The following is a 9,476-nucleotide window of genomic DNA, read 5'->3' as shown; positions in this document are numbered from 1 at the left end:
TGAGTAGAAAGGTAGTGAGTATGGGTAGTATTGCATATATTCCTGTTAGTGAGAGATCGCTTGCAGCAGATGTACAGGCCTTGGCCAATCGGTTCGTAAGGTTAGATATTTCGGAGCCTAGTCGGATTTTAGCTTGTGTGATTTCTTGGTCTTCTTTATATAATCGCATCAGAGAGCATCAGTATTGACGACCCCTATTTGTTTGTCCTTAATGACACAGTTCGGCACAGTGATGCCAAGGAGGTTGTTATTGGAGATGATGGGGAGTTGCGGATGGAGGGTCGGATTTGTGTACCCAATGTAGATGGGTTACGTGAGTTTATTCTTGAGGAGGTCCATAGTATGCGATATTCCATTCATTCAGGTGCCGCAAAGATGTATCAGGACTTGAGGCAGCACTATCGGTGGAGGAGAGGATAATGAAGAAAGATATAGTGGAGTTTGTAGCTCGGTGCTTGAACTATCAGCAGGTGAAGTATGAGCATCAGAGGCCGGGCAGCTTGCTTCAGAGTCTTGAGGTTCCTGAGTGGAAATGGGAGTGTATCACCATGGATTTCGTAGTTGAGGGTGGCTAACTAAGTCCGCACATTTCATTCTGATCAAGACTACCTATTCATTGGAGCGGTTAGCTGAGATCTATATCCGCAAGATATTTTGCCTTCAAGGTGTGCCGGTATCAATTATTTCACATTGGGGCACGCGGTTCAAATCGCAATTTTGGAGAGCAGTGCAGCGAGAGTTGGACACGCGCGTTGAGTTGAGTACAACATTCCACCCCCAGATGGATGGGTAGTCCGAGCGCAATATTCAGATATTGGAGGATATGCTATGTACTTGTATCATAGATTATGGAGGTTCTTAGGATCCGTTTCTACCGCTTGCAAAGTTTGCCTATAATAACAGCTACCAATGGAGTATTTGAATGGCTCTGTATGAGACCTTATATGGGAGGCGGTGTGGATCTTCGATTGGTTGGTTCGAGCCAGGTAAGTCTAGACTATTGTTTACTAACTTGGTTTAGGATGTTTTGGATAAGATTAAGTTGATTCAGGATCGGCTTTGCACGTCTCAGTCTAGGCAGAAGAGTTATACCGATCGGAAGGTTCGTGATGCTTCTTACATGGTGAGAGAGAAGGTATTGCTCAGAGTTTCACCCATGAAGGATGTTATGAGGTTCGGGAAGAAGGGCAAGCTGAGCCCTCGGTATATTGGCCCTTTTGAGGTACTTTAGAGGATTGGATATGTGGCTTACAAGCTTGCATTTCCACCTAGTCTATCGGTTCTTCACCCAACGTTTTATGTTTCCATGCTCCGAAAGTATTTCGGTGATCCATCTCATGTATTGGACTTCAGAGCGGTTTAGTTAGATGGGGATTTGACTTATGATGTGGAGTCGATGGCCATTTTGGATCGGCAAGTTTGAAATTTGAGGTCAAAGAACATAGCTTCAGTGAAAGCTCAGCGGAGAGGTCAGCCAGTCGAGGAGGTCACTTGGGATACCGAGCAGGAGATGCAAGACAGATACCCACGCCTATTTGAGGCTCCAAGTATGATTTTAAACCGCTTCCAGGACGAGCGTTTGTTTAAGAGGGGGAGAATTGTACCGACCCGGCCAGTCATTTTGAGTATCATAGCCTCGTTTCCCTATTTATTGATTACTCTATGTTCGTTTGTTGTTATTTGACTTTCCGGGGTAGTTGGTTTAGTTCCAAGGATGCTTCAAAATTAGTTGGGACACATTGTCCCAAGGGTGGGTGTCTATGTTGGGAGAGCTGATCAGATGTTGACTTATATGTAAATGACTCTCGAATGGAAAGTGTTCGGATATTGATTTGGAGGTTCGTATGTCGTTTTGGCTTGAATTGGCAAAAGGTGGAAAAGTTGAAGTTTGGAAAGTTGAGATGTTTGACCGAGAGTTGACTTTGTTGTTACCGGGCTCAAATTTCAATTTCAGAAGTGGAATAGTCTGTTGTATCATTTATGACTTGTATCCAAATTTAAAGGTCAATCGGAGTTGGTTTGATAGGTTTCGGCATCGATAGTAGAAGTTAGAAATCCATTAGTTTCATTAGGCTTGAATTGGGGTGCGATTCGTGTTTTTGGTGATATGTGGTGTGATTTGAAGCCTCGACTAAGTTCATATCATGTTTTAGGACTTTTTGGTATGTTTTGATGGGGTCCCGGGGGGCTCGGGTGTGATTCGGATGTAATCGGATTGAAGTTTGGACTTGAGGAAAATGCTGAAAAGTTTGAGGTCTGGTGCGATCGCACATGCGAAGAATTTGTTCGCGTGTGCGCGACCGTAGAAGCGACCATCGGGGCGCAAGAGCGATCTTGGGTGTGTTGGGTAGTGTTCGTAGGTGCGAGTAATTTTTCGCATCTGCGAGCCCGCAGATGCAACGAGTCTCTGCAGATGCGAATTTTGAAAGGTGGGGTTGGACTCGCAGAAGCAGATTGGAATCCACAGGCACGGATGCGCAGGACCGAAGCACGGACTCCGAAAGCGGTATCACAGGTGCATATATTGGGCTGCAGGTATGTCTAGTCGGGTTCTTAAGTGAATTTTGCAGAAGCGGAGCCTTAGCTATGACTTGTGAGTCCACATGAGCGAAAAGGCTTGGCAAATATTTAAAATCGAGGGTTTGATTCTTCATCTCATTTTGAGAGTTTTGGGGTGCGGACTTAGGCGATATTTGGAGAGGTTTTTACCTAGATTGAAGAGGTAAGTGATTTTTGATCACTTGTATTCATGTATTTTGATTACCCATTGATTAGTTCACCTATTTACCATGAATCTAAGTTGGAAATTGGGGATTTTTTACCCATGTATTAGAGAGTACGACTTGAGGGTTTGAAGATTTGAGTGTTGATTTGTGGTCGAAATTGGATGAATTTGGTATGGTTAGACTCGTTGTTGAATAGAAGTTAGGATTTTATAAATTTTGTTGGGTTCCAAGATGTGGGCCCAGGGTTGACTTTTTGATTTTGGCTAAAGATCTTAGCTTTATTATTTGGAATCAATTCCTTTAGCATTTATTGATAGTATTATGTTTTATCTAGATTCGAGCCTTCCAGAGATTGATACGCGTGGGAAGGGCTTGCTAGCGGAGTGATTTGCTTTGCTTAAGGTAAGTATATTATCTAAACTTGGTTGAGGCACTGGTTGCCTGAATTATTGTGATAGCTACGTGCTATTGGGTGCGCACATGTGTGGGGTTGAACCCAGGTGCGGGCACCAGGGTTATTTATTCATTTTCAGGTTGTGCTCAGGCTCTTATAAGCCTAGAATTTGACTGTTAAACCTTAAGATATTATGTTTCACACATTTGTGATATTGTTGTGAACTATTTGGGCCATGTTTGAGGCTACATAGGGGTTTAATTCCTAAATGAACTGATAAATGTTATTATTTGATGAAACTTTTCGGTCTGAGCTATGATAGTACACTTGCACATACCTACACTTTAGCATGTCGTTTATACCAATCTAGGAGATTGAGATTTGTTATCCACTCATTTTATACATGTATACTTGTTTATTTTCTTTTGTATGATGTGATTGGACTGGGTGCCTGTGACCACACTGAGCGGATTGTGCTGTTTTGCATATGACCATGCCGGGCGGATTGTACTATTATGCCTGTGACCATGTCGGGCGAGTTATGATATTGAGCATGTGATCACTCCGGGCTGGCACCACGCTGAATTAGTCATTCTTGCATGTGGATATGGATCCATCCCCCTAGGGTCACCCTCTCATATTTCTCTCTTGATGGTGTACACGCAGTTATTAAGAATATTGATCAGTGGTTTGGAACAGATATGGAAATGTTGAGGGAAAATTGGCCAGCATTTTATTGGATTTTGCATTTCATCTTTACTTGCAATTTCATTGATCATTTATTTGATTTAACTACATATCATCTCTATATGTCAAGATATTGATTGATCAGGGTATTTGAGAATCTATACACATACACACGTATGTTTTCTTACAGAACTTTATGATTTGAATTCCAAATATTGTTTTGAACCGGGTTAAAGGATGAAACTACATAGGTGATAGCTAGTATCATTATAATTTGTGCTTCTCTTACCTTGCCATGTTTATTTATGATACTTAGTGAGTACATTGGGCTGATTATACTCATACTACGCTCTGTACTTAATTATGCAGATCCAGGTGTGGGGACCAGTTATCAACAGTAGGCTTGCTTGTTGGACTATCTGTCAGAGGCGAGGTAGAGTTGCATCCTTGGTCGCATTTTGACTGGTCTTTTCCTTTCATGATGTTATTACAGTTCAGACAGTGTATGTATTGTTCTATTTTAGACTTGTATTCTATTGTAGAAGCTCATGACTCTGTACTTACCAGTTTTCTGGGGATTTACTTTGTATTAGTAGTTGTATTGTATTGAGACCTCAGACTTATGTTATTTCTATAAATTTTGTTATTTTGTTGCCTTTGTTATCATGTTTCTTCTTGCCTAGCCAGTGTATTAGGCGTCATCATGACGAGTGTTGATTTTAGGTCATGACATAACCCTTGTAGCAACCAGCCACGGGATGTTGCGACAACTTCAAGTTAACTTTAATTTGAACAATACAACTCAAAGTACCTAGTACAAATGCTTCTAAACAAACCTAAAAGATACAACTCAAAAACCCTACTACAATTGAACTAGAATAAAATACAGACACTTGGAACTAGTTCTTCTATCTGGTTCATGTAGCTTCAGGTTCGCACACTTGAAATACACAGGAATTACTTGCAAAATGCCTTGCTATTTTGCTCTCAATTCTTGCTTAACTTCAGTGTTTGTGCGTCACCTGTAAAAGAGAACGAACTTGAAATATATTGAGTTAGTAGGATTAGGATTAACTAGAGTTCTTATGCTATACTCTTCCTAGGTGGAAGAGTTCTAGTTAACTTCAATCTATAACTCTTCCCTTATCTAGGATAGAGTTCTCTTTAAGTAAGGAGTCCTAGTCCTTATCAATTATGCAACCTTTCCGTTCAGGGAATATCATATATAACCACTTATGCTTATCCGTTTCACGTGCATGCCTTGTGCTTGAATCTGCTTGTGCCTTGTGTACACTGTGTATGGACCTAGTTCGTGCATGTGTTCCTTTATCAATCATCAAAATAAAACTTACTCAAGACAACAAATTTTCCCTTTTTGATGATGACAAACTCTATGATTTTGATAATCATGAAACCTGTTTCAACTCAGCTCAACATCAAGTCAATGTTAGAACACTTTCCATTTTAATGTCACAAATCATCAAGGACCAGGTTCATTAGGTTATAAACATCAGAGTCTAAAGCAAAAGCACAACCTATCTTCCCCCTTTTGGCATCATCGAAAAGTTTCATAATTAATTTATATAACCAAATTTTAGTAGATCTTACTCATGGCCATTGAGGCTGCTTCAAATGCAATCATGGATTCAAGCTTCTCTTATCAGTCTAAGGATATTAGCCATCAAAGAAATATCAACATACAATTAGATCAAAAGCAGTGATTATCATTGATAAAATTCATCCACAAAGTATAAAAATAAATAAAGTAATGAACCATAAGCAAAAAGACAAAAAAAAACATCACACTCGAGTCACTGGTTACAAACTAGGCTAGGAAGGGTTTAAGACTAGGAAGGACAAGGTTATCGGTTTCTGGCATGAAGTAGCTTCAACATGTCTTGAAGAATACCCTCATTCTTCTCTTTCTACTAGCTCAGACCTGAGAGCATCCCTCGCAGTTTCTACTTCACCCAGCCTCTTCTTCAGTCTCTCAATCTCTCAACATCATTAGCCCTACTCTCCTGCTCCAAAGATCTCACTTTGTTGTTCATGGGAACCCTTTTGGATAAACCAGGTTCTTTAGGAGCAGTAAGGACTTCATAATCATAGTCAATCAAAGTATTGGCCCTAAAGTGATCTTTACTTCTGCTAACATCCCATTTCTTGATGGGAACCTTGAAGTGAGAAAGCACAGCAGTAAGTATGAGCCCATAGTGTATGGAATGAGTTTTAGTGCCAGAAACCACCCTATCAAGGAGCTGGATTATACACCCTGGCAAATTGACCTGCCTCCCACTATCCAAGCACTCTATAAGGACCAGGTCCATAAAAGTAGCAATGTGCCTTCTCTCATGCCTGGGTAGAACCATTTTGATGAATAATTCAAAAAGTACTTTGTGAGAAGCTTCCATTCCACTCTTATAGACAACCCTGGGTCATAGAACTAAATCCCTATCAGCAAACTTCTTGGTGATGGCAAGTGAGGTAGGTAGATTTTCTAGACTAGGCCACTTTAACTTTTTATAGTCATTGTAGCCTTCAGCAGGTATTCTTAGAATCTCCCCTAGCTCTTTATCATCAAAGTTCACCTTTACTCTTTTCACCATACTATTTACCCTTCCATTCTCTATCTCACAATTAGCAAAAAATTCCACAATTTTAGCTTGGGCTAATCTTCCTTCCAACTGAAAGACCATGTCCTTCCAGCCCTCAATCTCCAACTTCTCCAGAAGCAACACCATTCCTTCCTCTTCCAAATCTTTGAGGAGCCTCCTCTTTAGAATTGTTCTTTTCCCAAATTTAACCATTTTGTCCTTTTCTTCATAAGTCCCCTCTTCTTCTTCACTCTCTTCTTCCACAATTTGCATTTTTTTTTGATTTCCTGGCAGACCTGGTTTTTTTTTGCCAAGGCAATGGTTTCTATATCAACAGACTTTGTAGGGACTTCTTCTTAGAAGTCTTTCTCTTCTTAGCAATTAGAGTCACAACCTCCACTTCGAGTCACAGACTACATTTCATTTGCCTCATCCTTATCATGAAGGACCATGTCCATCTCCTCAATCTTACTTGTTTCACTTGGTTCACCCACCTTCTTCTTCTATTTAGCACCAGCTTTATTTTTACTCTCAGCTAAGGCCTTTTTTAGGTCTACCTCACTTTGCTTCCTCTGACTCCTTGTAGCTCTTTCTCTTGGGAGAGGAGTCTCTACAAGGATAGATGAGGCAGCCTTTCTCTTCTTGCCTCCTAAAGCAGTACCAGGGATTTTAACTCCTGGATTCTTCTTCTTTTTTTGGATTATAGCTATCAGACACCCTTTTCAGAAGGTCATGGAGGGGTTCCTTCTCGGGAATAGGTTCTTGGAACCTTTTCCTCAGCCTAACCAGATCTTCTGCTGCACTTGCATCTCAAGAGCCATTTCCTCCTTCTTCTGTTAAACTTTCTTCTTTCTTAGCAGCCTCTTCACTTCATATCATCATAGCCCATATTTCTTCAGTCAAACCAACAGGAGTGGGTGATGTTTCAACCACTCCTACTTTTCCCATTCCCCTCATATCTCATGTTACACCCTCACTCATTTTTTATTTTTCCTTTTTATTTTTATCACCTATTTTTGTAGACTCAAACTCTACACCGGCAATAGTACTAACCAGAACAAACCTTTTCTCAAAATTTTCTGCTACTTCATAAATGCCATCAGACGAAAGTTTTAGCCCAGAAGTTACCTCTTTTATTTCGGATGAAACAGGTTCTTCACCCTTACTTGCAGACTTAAAGGACGCATCTGATTTTTGGGGTTCCTCTGCTTAACTGGCTTTTAACTTCTCGTTTATCTTCTTGGTTTGTTCACTACCAGCAATTATTTTACGAGAAAGCATCTTAACACGCCCTTTTTTGGGAGTTTGGATGCTTTAATGTGTGGGTGATAGTTCTTTGGGTGGTGAAGAAGGGTTCTCGGTCATTTTGGAATTTTCATATGGGTTTTCCATTAGATGAGAGTAGAAGAGACGAGAGAAGGTTGAGAGAATTTGGAGTCTTGATTTATCAAAGTACGGAGGTGGTGAAATGGGCAAGGTCCAATCAATTTAAAGAGGGAAGAGTTGGAGTGTGTAACGGCTGCTTAGAAGTCTAATTATCCTGGGAGTGTCAGTTTGAATAGGCGTTGGACTCTTCCCCAAATATTTAGGCAATTATGACGCGTGGGGTTTGTTGGGTGAAACTGGTTCGATGGTAATAGATTGGTTCAAAAAGAGGTTCGGATTGAGTGGGACTTCTTTCAGATCATGATCCAAATACAATTATTCCAAAATATATGGAGTGGAGAATAGATACCTTATAATTTTGATGAACCGGGTTCTTCACTGAAAGTTCTCTTGTGTAAGTCTGAATTTTCCAAGAGAATAAGAGTAATATCATTAGAGATCAGTAAGATATTTTAGCACATGACACAAGAGTATACTAATAAAAGTATGAGACTAAGCAATAGCTAATCTATTTATTTTAAAAATTCTCAAATTATCTAACCAATTATTGAGTTAGAACTGGTTCCTTTTAGGTGATCTTAATCATCCCGAATTCTAACATGTTTCTTTCAAAGTGATCTTTACTTAGAGGTTTTGTGAAGATGTCAGTTATTTGCTTGTCAGTAGAACAAACTTCTACAGTGATCAAACCATTCTCATAGTTATCATTAAAAGTGATGCCTAATATCTATGTGCTTAGCTCTTTTACGATGAACCAAATTCTTGGTCATACTAATTGCACTAGTGTTATCAAAAAAGATAGGGATACAACCTACATCAATTCTAAAGTCCCTTAATTGTTGTTTTATCCACAATAATTGAGCATAACATGAGGCAGCATCCACATACTCAGCTTCTTCAATCAAGCTGAGCCAAGAAAGTATGGCATACCTGAAGTGCTTTTTCAATCCACAAGAACACCTGCATAATTAACATTAGCATATCCCACTAAGTTAAAGTTACTACCTTTTGGATACCATAGGCAAAGATCAGTAATGCCTTTTAGGCATCTCAAGATCCTCTTGACAACCTTCAAGTGAGACTCTTTTGAATTTTCCTGGAATTTTGCACAAAGTCCTACACTAAAAACAATGGCAAGTCTACTAGTAGTGAGATATAACAAAGATCCAATCATTCCCCTATACATCTTCTGATCGACAGATGAACCAGCCTTATCCAAATCCAATTTCGTAGTTGTTGCTATAGGAGTATCAATTTCTTTGGAATCTTCCATTTTAAACCTTTTAAGCAACTCTTTCATATACGTTTGCCGATGGATCATAGTTTAGTTGGAAGTTTGTTTAATTTGTAAGCCTAAAATGAAATTAAGCTCACCCATCATACTCAGTTTAGCAAATATTTACTTAACCTATCAGGAGTTTCTCCAAATATTATATCATCAATATATATATATATGAACTACTAAGAGATTTTTACCTTTTTTTCTTTCAAAAATAAAGTATTGTCAATTTTACCTCTCTTGTAGCCATGCTCAAGTAGGAATTTAGATAATATTTTATACCATGATCTTAGAGCCTGCTTGAGCACATACAGTGCTTTGTCAAGCTTGTACACATCATCAGAACATTCCTTGCTTTCAAAGCCAGGAAGGTTCTTGACAAACACTTCTTCTTTTTGATAGACATTAGG

Source organism: Nicotiana tabacum, chromosome 15 (genome assembly GCF_000715075.1).
Source record: "Nicotiana tabacum cultivar K326 chromosome 15, ASM71507v2, whole genome shotgun sequence".
Lineage (NCBI taxonomy): Eukaryota > Viridiplantae > Streptophyta > Magnoliopsida > Solanales > Solanaceae > Nicotiana > Nicotiana tabacum.
The sequence above is the reverse complement of the archived record's forward strand: the minus strand, read 5'-3'. Positions refer to the sequence as shown.